This window comes from Phlebotomus papatasi, chromosome 1 (assembly GCF_024763615.1).
Source record: "Phlebotomus papatasi isolate M1 chromosome 1, Ppap_2.1, whole genome shotgun sequence".
NCBI lineage: Eukaryota > Metazoa > Arthropoda > Insecta > Diptera > Psychodidae > Phlebotomus > Phlebotomus papatasi.
This window is the reverse complement of record NC_077222.1, coordinates 77751605-77764768: the sequence shown is the minus strand read 5'-3', so window position 1 is coordinate 77764768 and position 13164 is coordinate 77751605. Positions and strand designations below refer to the sequence as shown.

The following is a 13164-nucleotide window of genomic DNA, read 5'->3' as shown; positions in this document are numbered from 1 at the left end:
GAGAATCACATAGAAACAATTTATAGAAGACAATTTTAATATTTTTAATATTCCTTCTAATACAAAGTAATATGACAAAATTAAATTCTATAATTTTGGAGAACATATTTATTACAAGTAACTGACCTATATTAGCTTGTAATAATGATTTCGATAATTTGAAAAAACCAGCGCTATTAAATTTACTTCAAAGTACAGGTAAAAAAACGCATAAAAAATTTCTATATTTAAGAAAAAACAATATTTCACTAGAGAAAATTAATAGGATTGTTTTAAAGTTGACTGATACATAAAATCAACAAAAATTAAAAATTACAATAAGATTCAAAATTCGTAATTATGGAGGTCCAAACCTAAATTTGGTAAAGTTTGAGTCCGTCAGATAAATATCTTTAAGTGCCTAATTTTAAGAGTTTAATTAAATGCAAATACCGTTAACATTATATTTGCCGCACCGTGCGATATCTACCAGGAAACAATTTTGAATGTGATTTCCATGTACAAGGACGATGAGCAATAATTTCAATTAGGCACTGCCATTATTCTAAATATCACCAAATTCACCCACAACAGTCTCGATGATGTGAAGAATATGTATACATTTCCATATAATTGCACATTTATTGCCATCGTTTCGCGGCAATAATATTCTCCTCAGCTGCTAAAATGACTTAATGTGGCACTCATAAAAAATGTCAAGGTGTGTAAATTATATCTCTTTCGTATTATTTATTAGGACTGAGAAGAAGGAAAAGAGCTCGGGGGACTTCAGGCTATACGTACACTAAGAAAAATAAGTGTCAGTAAAAACAACAAATAAAAATGAGGACGACTCCAAGATTAATGATATTGCGTACTATTGCAATCCAGTTCGGAGCACCCGACAATTAGCCCGAGAAACTTGTAGTGATTTTGGTAGTGATTTACTACTTTATACATCAGTTAAAAAAAAATATTTAATTTAAATTCAAATCTTTAAACCCGTAAACGAAATTATCTTTCTCAACACTAAATTTATTCAATTTATATTTTTTGATGAGTACTACGAACGTTATATCAAAGCTTTTGTAAGTAAGGTAGCCAACATTTATAAGACAATTTCACTATATTTAAAAGCTAATAATTGAGTAGGGGAGTGTGTGGAATTTTATCAAAGGGGCAATTTCAATATTTGCACACTTTTCGTATCCTTTTGAAAAACATGGGGTGAAACCCTTATGATCCTGAAGCAGTGCTTATGTTCACAAAAATTATTAATTTCGCAACACTTCTCGTTCGAGTTCTACAATTGATTTTATAAAATTACATCAAAATGAAAATTTTTAGATTCTTTACTTTCATAAATTTATTAATCATTGCAGTTATATATCGAATTAATATAATCCTAATAATTTATTAGTAGTTCATGATTATAATAAAATATTTATCATTATTGGGAAAATTCTAAGATATTTCTGACAAATTTGCTTTAAATTCTGAAAGATCGAGAGTAGTGGTTCCATCTAAACTCATTGGGACTTTTTCTCTAGTCAATAATTCACTATTATAATGAAAACCAACTTCATTGTAGTAGGGCTGTTGAGCTTAGAGGAGTTGGAGGGAGAAAGCCCGTCCTGACGAAGACTCTTGTGAGTCAACGGTATCAATCACTGTTCAGCTGGGGTGGTAACTGTGAGGGGTGCTATAACGGCGACTAACCACAAATTACGGTATCGCTATAATTCCTCTAGATGGGGTTGTGAGTGCTCAACGAGTTATTCCGAATGCATAATCGAATTGGTTCCACAGTCGTTCTTCATCAGTGAAGCGAGGAGGACACCAGATTTGTGGCTGTCTTGAAATAGGCAATGAGGCTCAATTCCGGGAAGCTAGCAATGAAGAATGCTTTAGCTTGTTCTGGTGTGCGGCCTGTAGCATTCGTGCTACAAAATGTTCAGTGAAAGAGTTTTGCTAACCTTTATAGTCAATTAAGTTTGAAATCTCAAAAATATATTTCCCAAATAAAAGCAAATTTTAAAAACAAAGTTATTCACTGTCAATTTCATTGTATTGAAGTTTTCGGGATATTTTTTTTTGTACTTTTGGTAATATTATAAGGATTCATTATTACAAAATATTATTAAAAAGGCAGTTATAGGGAAAGCGCGTTACCTTCGGACGACTCCAGCTTCAGACAATTCGATTTTTTCTCTATGTTCCCTAAGGATTTCATCCATAACTTTTTTCTGAAAATTCGAGGCATTGAACGAGCTATTAAAATATAATATTATGATGGGTTAAATTCATTTATAACACATTGAAAAAAAAATGATTTGTGCGAAGCATGAATTGTCCGAAGGTAGCGCGCTTTTCCCTACTAAAAAAGAGAAGTTCTAAAGCGTTATAGTGATCTTTCAATGTTCAGAAATAATTTAGCAGTGCCTAAGCCTTTGTAATTTACAGATTGATTTATTAAAATTGAACAATTAATAACGAACTATAACAATATCTTAAGTTTTCAGATTTATAAAGAGAAATGTAATTAGAATTCTGTAATGAAACTCGTAATCGAATTGATTTGATTTGTTTTAAAATACTTATTTTAAATCGATTATAATATTTAAAGTTTTAAATAAATACAAATTTTAATTTCCTATAAACTGATTCCCACTCATTCTACCAAACACAGGTGCAATCACCGTTCCCAATGAAATTAAAAAATATTTGTTACTATTTTCATTAACTCTAATTCCAACATATATCACAATATATTATATATTATTAAGTTTTATTCCGGTTTATCAATTTTTATTAAAAAAAAACACGACCTCAAAATCCGATTTGCAATTTATGAGTGAAATTGCTCCAAACTCCCTAACTGATAATAAAACTTAAATATTTAATGATCTCTAGCACTAAGCGCTTAATATTTAAAATTCAATAATGAGAAAGCTATTGTTTAGTTTTCGGTAATTTTCTACGATTAATTCAATAGGTATGGATACCAGTGAGCGTCGAGTAAGAAAAAGCACAGAAAATTCATATTATTCCCAAAGCTTTCGGCTTGAACTCCAAGCCTTCCTCAGTGGTTAAATTTAAGTATTTTCTTGCTTTGTCAAAGGGTCTTTTGGTTCACAGGACTTGAGATCTGGGGTACTGCACTTAATTTTCTAATTCTGGTAACCAGTAGTCTCACGAAGAAGGCTCAACAAACGCACACAAAGAGAGAAAAAATGCTAAAAATTCTTAAAATTAAAAAATTAAGTGTAGTGCCCCAGATCCCATGCCCTGTGAACCAAAAGACCCTTTGACAAAGCAAGAAAAGACTAAAATTTAACCAAGGAAGGCTTGGCGTGGGAGCCGAAAGCTTTGGGAAAAATTTTAATTTTTCTGTGTTTCTTCTTACCCGACGCTCATCGGCTATGGTTTAGGACTTTTTGCTCGAAAACTGCTGACGGGTTAGCTAATCGACTTGCTATGAGGGGACTATATTCAAATTCAAAAAGATCCGAATACGAAAATCCTTAGACCAATTGAATTAAAGTCAAGGAAAATCATTTAAAACCTGTGATCTCTCGCCAATTTTATGTAAAAATTGATTGTGATTTCGATTTTGGAATTAACATTCAAAATTAATTTAATTTTAGCAAAATTTTACAAACTTTTCATAGTAGTAGTAGAAAAACTTTGTTCGAAGTTTCGACCCACGAAATCAAGTGTCCTAAATGAACATTTATTTGAGTGCAGTGCTGCGAGTTTGAAATTTTCAGCAGTTGTTTTAATACTTATTTCAACACAAATTTCCTCGACGACCTTCTCCTGAGTGTGCCCAAGTACTGTAATTGGGAGTGAGTCGGGAAATATGGCCAAGACGATGGAGGGACATTGCAGTTAATGTGCTATGTGGCGGGCTTTCATCTTGTTGCGGACGACGACAACAACTGGCAACATCTTGGTGAATTGCTGAGGAACACTCTGGTAATTACCATTATTCTTTCCATGTAGCAATAACACAGCCATTTCTTACCACCCTCAACGCCTCAATGATGAACCCACAGACATACCCCCATGATGGCTGCATACTAATGTCACATTTCCGGGCTGTCTCTTTCGCGAACGCCCACACTCCACTTGGCAGTTTCATTGTATAATTTGTGTAATATTATTTTAAAATTTATTATCCACCCAAATGTGCGTCATCATTACACGTATAAATTGCCCAGCACAGGAAAATTGCCACTCTGCCAAGAAGACCTCCGCCACGGTCCCTGGGAAACCTCCCAGCAATTTGAAAGTTTTTGCGGTCACTAATTTAGCCACATATATTCCCCTTTTGCTCTGTTATATCATTTAACTAGTGAGTTGTTATTACATTAGCACCAACCACTTATGATTACAGCACCGTGCTAGAGTTTGAAGGAGTGGTATACATCACTTCCAACAAGTTTAATTAACACCCTGTGCAATGATAAATTGGGGATGCCCTGAGACTATAATTACTGATGCACAAAGGCATGAATTGGTAATTTATACTTCGCCAATGGATCTGCACTCTCTATACCATATAATACTGCACACTAACGAGATCATATGCATAACTTCTGCTAAACTTAAGCTTCATCGACTCCGACAAACCATTTTAGATGCAGAATCATGTGAAACTACAAATAACCCTAGTCATTCTGTAGAATTTTTTCCTTACCTGAACTTCTAAACAAAGTTTTATCAATGACAGCCAGAAAAGCTTCCTAACAAATTGCTATAAATATTCTTGAGAACTTTCGTGTTCTTCCAGTGACTTCATTTTGAAAGAAAATTATTACAAATTCTCTGGTAAAATGTTCAATTTTACACAACACGCGACTATTATGACACTTCTTAGAAATAAGAAAATTGATTTCAATCACTCCAATACAGTTATGTTTCGATTTGAAAGTGCAAATTGAAAATAAATCACGCGAGTATTATTCTAATATTAAAACCAAGGTTATTTTTTTTCTTTAAGTGCTTTCAACAGCACGGGAAAGTGTGGCAGTACCAGGTGACTTATGAAAAAATAAGAAAAAAATTAAAACGGATAATTTCCAAGTGAAAGTAATAAGACTTAATTAAATTTAATATATAAAACCGTTCGTAAACGTTTTTCAGATAAATTGAAAAAAAAGACTTCAATTGTCTGTAACTGGCCTAACTTCCTTAACCTAATATTCCGTAATTTGCACAATAAACCTAAAATAAATTTAGAAAGATGATATTCTATTTTGAAATAGTGGGAAGTGAGGCACCTTTGAATTGGGGTACTTTTAAAATAAGGTACACTGAAAGTTAAGAAAAGAATTAACGTAAAAATTTTACAGCTGAAACTCAAAAAATTAGCTTTTTCAACATTCGCTTTTTTCCTAGTCACCGACCTGGAGCGTAAACGGTAAAAAAAATCGATTTCCGGAATTCTATGACCCCAAATAAAAAGCATTAGGGTGGAATCTACACTTATGGATGTTGTATACACTTGTGGACAACACAAAAATCTTATGTTATTACACTAAACAGATTTCGAAAAATCAAAAAAGTGTTAATTACAACATAAACTAATAATTTTATAACTTTTCGAAATCTGTTTTATGTAAAAACTTAAGATTTTTTCACGCTGTCCATAAGTGTATAGCATACATAAGTGTAGACTCCACCCTATACCTGACGTTTTTTAAATTTTGTTTTAAGAGTGGTTGAGCAAATATTCGTTCATATATAATTCTGATCGAAAAGAAATTTCGAAATCAAATTTAAGAATGTCATAATTAAACTAGTGAGGAGGAGGGTGGATTTCTTAACCGATTAGCTTAAATTTTTTTGCAGGGTCTTGAAATTTGCAACCCGGCTTCATCAGCTCAAATTGAATAAGTACTCGTAATTTTTTTCGAATAATTCTGCGCTTGTCTAAAAGCTTGTTACTGGGCTTCGAGGTTTCCTGTAAGGAATCTAAATCTAAACTAAGCCTATATGGTGCGAATTACCAGTGTTAAGTAACGAAAAATCACAAGATTGCCCTAACTTAAATTCCAAATTTGAAATTCAGTCATAGGCTGAGCTCAAAAACGATATCACTAACTTCTAAGTAGACCACAATTTTGAAAAATCTTGTACAACGAATGAACAAATTTTAATTCCTTAAAATAATTTCCAATATATTTTTTGCAAAAGATTTGGACGAAGATTATGCACATAATAGCTCCGTTCAGTAATAACCTTTGGAAGAGACAAAGCCAATCCAAAGCCTAGTTAAACCTACTCGGAAATCTACCGAAAGCCTAAATTGCAAGTCCACATACTCGCTGTTTTATTTCTGATTGTTCTGCCATTTCGAATTTCGGTATTCTTGACACTTAAGTCGTCAACAATTTCAACATCAATCTGTAAACATCGTAAACGTTTACTGCAAAAAGCGATTTTTGTGTAGTTTTGTGGAATTTCAGGATGGTAGAACGTTTCAATTGCAATGAAATGTCTAAATGTCTTTTTCATGAACTTGCACACTTTTGTGTAACTCGTCGGTTTAAACATTTGATTGATCTTCCAACGGGGTTTTAGGTAAGTTCATTTTGATATACCTTCGAATGGGTACAGAAAAAACCTCAACCGGAGAGAACTCTCAAATCGGTAAAGTTATTACTGAGTGAGAGGAATTTCAGCTTTTCTATGATGTAGAATTATGTAGGCTATGTAAAATCGGGACTAAATTATATCAAATACGGTTTTAATACCTAAATTAAGGATTTGCAAGAAAATTCGAAATAAAATAGTAACATATATTTTTCTAAATCATTAGATCCAATCATTTAAAACTCAAAGCCATACAATTTTAATATTATTTTTTATTATATTGTTAATGTATGTATTTTAAAGTTTAAATGGTTTAAGTTGATTACGAACCAGTATACGTTCCAAATTCTAGCAAGAAAAGCATTAATTCACCAAAAAGTTATTTTCAAATAATATGAAATATACATTAGTTTTAAAGTTTATTGTAGAATATAATCTCAAAGTTAAATATAACACTAAGTCGCTTTAGAATGTGGAGGAATAGGTCAATCTTCATACAAAAGGGATGCTTTAAGAAAAGTCTTGGTAAAGTCAAACCTCTTTTAAAAGCAAACTCCCTTCGAAAAGTCCCCTTTGAAGCTTTCAAATTTAATTGAGACCCTTCCTTCTAAAATTTCTGTGCACTGCTGGAGCTTCCTCTATCATGATACATACATTGGGAGAGGGAGAAATGTACAACAGTGCACTGATGATACTACATAATATTATGTTATACATAAGTTATGACAATAAGATCTGCCCGACATCGATTGAAGCTCATAAGGTGGATTTATGCGACTATGGATAATGTATTGAGTACTGAAGGATGGGGATGAACTCTACCATTTTGTCATAATTTCAGCATCAATCCCTTATATACAGGACGTTGTGTAAGCCCATCCCGAGGCGCTTTTATTGTTATTCGCCATGAGGATTTCCAGCAATATTAGTTTACTTAAAAGACCAGTCCATTGAATCTATAACTTGTGTTATACATTTACGCAGACCAATGTGCATGAGGTAGAAATCCAAACCAACCCATCGACCTCGACTATATCCTTTTATTGACTACTTACCATTTATGAGGAGACCGATGAAAGGATTTATATTCACCAGTGCTTAGGTACTTCTGGCCCTGAAGTAATAATATGTGCTTTTACGATTTACATATAAAAGAGAATGGTTCTCTGCTTTTCTAACTTTCTCAAATGTTCTCATATCGTACGCTTTTTTTCCTGTGCCAATCGAGTTGAATTGGATGGAAAAAAAAATTGTCAGTTGAAAGTTTGATAGAGCATTTGCAAAAGTATTCATTAAATTGGAAATTCTAACAGGGAGAGAATTTTAAGTGCTATAAGTCGGTGAGTGAAAAGTTCTGGTAATTCTTCATGTAATACCGGTGAAATTAATAACAGTAACTATCTGGAAATTAATTAATGTGCTTATTAAGCAACAACTGCTTCAAAACGACATTAATTATGTCTTATAATTGAGTCATACAAAGTTTTGCCATAATTTTAAAACGAGCGCACGCTCACACATTCTTCTGTCAGCTCCTTCCTTCTCGTGTTACCTTCTTTCCCTTAACTGAAAAACATAAAGCTCACATATCCTACCACTATATATGCGGCAAGCTAACAGTGTTGCCTTTTGGTGCCCAGACAATTCCCAAGATTAGGTAGTGGAACATATTGTCTGATGTATACAGCAAGAAAAAAAAAACCCTTTCCCCGACAACCATATCCCAGGACCCACCCTTAAACCGGGAAGGGATGGTGTATTATGACGTTGGTGTATGAGGCAGCGAGAAGCGCGTGCAATGTTTTTAATTACTTTCAAATTATGTCCCGAATGGTTTTTGCTGATGTGGCTTCGTCTAAGCATTTATTACTGTAGTCAGTTGTGCTTGAATTTTAAACTCCGCATCTACTAGTATACTTACTACTCAGCACAAATGATGCGTATATATCCGAAAATGGGTTTCTTTTTCTTTGCCATTCTTCAGCACATTCAGGCAACATATAAATTTTCTGAAGAATCTCCAACTTTGGATTTTTGGTGCGTGTGCAAAGTTATATTCATCATAATTTCCCTTGTTGATGGTGCTGTTATATTTTCATCGTCTTTATCCTCATATAATTGGGATAATGTTTATATATGGGATAATAAATAACATTTTCGTGATTCCTTGCACACCTGAAAGGATCCAAACGCCTTGTTCACCCTCAAAAGGCCTCCACTGAAAATAACATTAAACATTCTTTTGTAATACTTTGCACCACGTGTATCATATCAAAGTTAGAAATGCGCCTATAACGATTTGTGTTGTAGTTCTAATCTTTCTAGAAACGTTACATTATGGTGAGAATTGTTTGAATATCTTTTTCTTGTCATCATTCATGCAGTTGCGAGAATAGACCACTAAATGCCATATAACCAAATGACTTACAACCGCTGACCTTACCAAATAATATGTGTAGTCAATCAAGTAAGGTCAATCCAGGTAATACACGCTTAATCCATTCCTTATTGTTTTGTGAAACTTACAAACACTTTGAATCCTTAATATGTTATTCATCTTCCTTATTCCTCCGAGGTTAAGGATATACAGACCTGTGAATTAACCAAGAAACGGTTCATTAACAAATTCTTAAAAATCTAATGTAATCACTATTTGGATTATAATTACGCAAAGCCGTCTCTTTGATTATCCTCAGAGCTATGGATACCTTTAAACAGTCTTTAAACAATAAGTTCAACCCATTTTCAAAAGCCTAGGTTTTGAAATAACAAAAAATTGATAGTGATTTTTAAATATGGGAAACTGGGCAGAATGAGTCACGAGTAGAGTTAGACAGTGTGGGATGTTATTGTTTACCTTAGATAATTAAGGAAACCACTATTTATTCGAAGTAAATACCTTCCTTTTGTAGCCGGGCTTTTATACTGAAAGATTCCTCATGGAGACCAAAGCATATCGGTTATATAACGGATATATATATATAACGGTTTCGAAATTAAAAGGAATTCAAGTGATTTTTTAATATCTAAAAGGGATTAATTTCTCTTAATACTAATCTTAATTCAAAATTATCACAAAAATCTTACCTAAAAAAAAATAGTGAAGTTAAACCATATGGGAGACTGGGGTAAAAAGTCACAAAACGGATATTTTATTTTTTTACAAGCTGCTCAAGCGCTTCAAAAATTTCTAATTAGCGCAGTTTTATAGGAAATTTACCGCTCTACAACTTTGTGAAAGTAATATTCCTCTATTTTTAAGGAAATACGTTTATCGACCCGATTTCTAAAAGGTAATTTTGTGAAAACTCTCAAAAATGCTGGGGCAAATAGTATCAGACATTGGGTATTGTCATATTTTGATTCGCTTCATTACGGGCTTCCGTAAATTTGAGAAAATAACTAAAGGACATATTTCTATAGAAAATTTATTCATCTACAGCTTTGTAAAACAGCGTTTTCTCTGCGAGAAAAGTAAGAAAACGAAAAACGCGCTTTTCAAGCTATTTTAGAAAAAAAAACACACACACACAAAAGACCGCAAATCGTTTGACCAATGCAAACAACAAGCGGCGAGACATGATAATGACGTTTCTTTTCGCCGTGAGACATCAGAAATTACTTCGCTTTTTTGTTACTTTTTGCTCTATACCTTTTGTTACTTTTTACCCCAAGTGGTCATTTTTAATAAACGGATTTCTGGAGAAAAGAACTTTTGTGAAATTCTAAAATAGATAGCGGATACGTATTCAAAAAATCCAAATTATTTAGAAAATATTCACCAGTGCGTGAATTTTGGAAAATAAGTAGGTAATAATGGTTATCTTCTACAAGAAAAATATTTCAAAAATAGGGCTATAAATTTCGATATTTTTTATTTTCTAAATTCCTTGTTCGAATTTTAAGAAACTTTACGACATTGAAGAAGGTCTATGGAGGCTATCTAAAAAAAAATTGAGCCGCTATCTTTTTTACCTTGGAAGATATTCAATTTTGAATTTTTCGATTTGTGACTTTTTGCCCCAGTCTCCCCTACAGCTAAACTTTAAGATTTAGGTCTGAAGAGCTTATTAGTTTATCTATCGTAACATAGGTTTCACACTACAGGTTTAGTTTGGTTCTCGAAGATTTCAAAATTCAAAACAAGAAGCAGGTTTAGCAAAAAAAGAATAGTGATTTTCCAAAATATAATATAGTAATAAATAATAGAAATAAAAGAGATCAGAATTTATATCACTCAACGAATTCAATATCTCATAGAGTATTTATTCAGTTGTTAACTGTTCCGGTCATCAGTGCCAGCTACTTCTGTCCAAATTTTTAAGACCTTGATTTTTTCTATTCTTTTATTCTTCTATAAACACTTTTTAATACTTTTCAAGAGCATTTAACCTTTGTTTTCGGCAAAATATGTAAAAATTTATAACTAATTTAACTGATCTCAAAAAGTTCTCAAAGATTAGGTAAAGAAAAGGTGTATTTAGTATATAAATAGCGATGAAATGAGGACACTACCCTAAGTTTAAATGAAATTATTTAAACTTAACCAATTTTTAATATCGTAAATGCCGGTGAAGACTTAGGCCTCCACTTATGTTGTTTATCGTAAGCTTTCCCTTAAATTCTATTACTTAAGGATGGACTTCTGGGATTTAATCTAACATATCCTATCGGTGAGGACTATCTTTAAGTCCTAAAATTAAAGAAAAGCTTACAAACAGCAAGGTGGTAAAGTCACTCTTAAAGCACAAAGTCATCCGTATCTACGAAAGACCTTATCTAAATATTTAAAAGTAATTAAAAGTATTTAATTGAAAATTCTAAATAATTGATATCGGAAGCTCAAACTTTATTTTTTCAATATCTCAGCCCCTATGGTATCAATTGATCTCAAATTTTAGTATGTTATAGCTGGGTCTATGAGCTTTCGGTTTAAAAAAAAAAGCTTTCCGTTCTCCCTGACCAGAGCTATTAGAAAAATCAATTTTCGAAATTACGATGTCGAATATTTTTGAAAATTAGAAAATGGTTTTTCCTTAACCCTTTAGGGACGAGAAGGTCTAAAATTGGGGGTCAGAAAAAATCACCTTTTCTGAGTTTTTAAAGCAAAACATAGCTCTAGAGGGCCGTAGGAAAAATTTCAATTTTGGGTCACCGGTGACCCAATCGTCCTTAAAGGGTTAAATTTTATTATGTTGTAGCTTAGGTCGAGACCTTTCCAATGATGGGTCGCACTCCTCCCTCGATGTAGAGAATCTCAGCTACCGTAAGCTTATCTGGGCTTTTTTTCAAAATTTTGGAACTAGAAAATTCCAAAATCGAAGTATCTGATCAATATCTTACAATGTACCTCTAAAATATTGTAATAAATAATGAAAAACACAAATTTATTAGAGATAGGGGAAACTGGGGCACCACCAAACACGGGGTACCACCAAACACTAATTTTTATTTCTAAACTACTTGGACTATTTCGGCCATTCCTTCAGTAGCCAAGCATCCCTACAGTGCCTATAAATTCCTATAGGTCTTATCCTCTGAAGTCGAATATTCGATTAAAAAATCGCAGTGTTTGGTGGTACCCCGTGTTTGGTGGTGCCCCAGTTTCCCCTAGAATTTAATAGGAAATGCCATAAATGGTCCTATTCCATTGTGCTTTCAATTAGAAAATCGTAGGTTTATATATTTTACTTCTTTCCTCTCCTGATATTATTGCTAATTTTAGAATCGTGCAATGAAAATTCAGAAAATAAATTTGTCGGGTTTTATATCTTGGTAATAATATATATACCAAAAAAATCGATGGATTGTAGACTGACATTACCTGATTGTGGATAAAATTTTGCATATGAAGAATATTAGCTAAAATAATATGATTCTGTATCTCCTCTGTTGTTACGAATAGAACGAAATCTTCTGACTATATATATTGTATTCTCTACTGAAAAATATGTAGATTTGAAGTGAAAAATTTATATTACCATCTACGTCAGTCTTAAACCACATTTTTTCATTATACCTCAGCACAGGAGCAATTTTGAGGCATTTCTCTCTGCATTTCTCACTGTAATTACTTTAATTTTTCAAACTTTCACATACGCTATCAGCGTAGAAAATATTTTTGACTGAGAACATTTTCTCAACCTTCATTCCCAGAGATTCTTTCCATACGGTGTTAGTTGTATAATGTAAAGCGAAATTTAGATGTTGAGAAATTGGCTATGTAGTTTGTAGTGAAAAGTTTGACTTTCTTTCGTCAAGTGAGACTTGCAATTAATGCTACCATGGTTCAACATTAATTTTCTTCAACACTCATAGAAAGTAGTGATAAATCAGCTTATTGTACATGAGATTCTTCATGTAAGTACTGCAAAGTCGATTTGAAGGCACAGTGGAAATGTTGAATGTCGGATTATACGATACTGACGGGCCTATTCCGTGCAATTCTGAACGACAGATTTTTCTCTATAAGTAAATTTTATATTTGATCTTAAAATCTATAGGAATGTTTAACCTTTTAACCCTTTGACGACGAGACAGTTTTCGCTGACCGAAAATCAGCAATAAAAATGAAACCGATAAACA

At 32.8% G+C, this 13164-nt stretch overlaps 1 protein-coding gene across 1 annotated transcript in view; it reads left to right on the top strand.

Annotated features, from left to right (window-relative positions):
- Window positions 1-11773: 11773 nt before the first annotated feature.
- The window catches only part of LOC129804262 (B-cell receptor-associated protein 31), a 417963-nt gene continuing 416572 nt past the window's right edge, over window positions 11774-13164 (top strand). The window contains exon 1 of the mRNA XM_055851423.1: window positions 11774-11785. The gene's annotated coding sequence lies outside the window, so the exon portion shown is untranslated. The remainder of the gene's footprint in view (window positions 11786-13164) is intronic.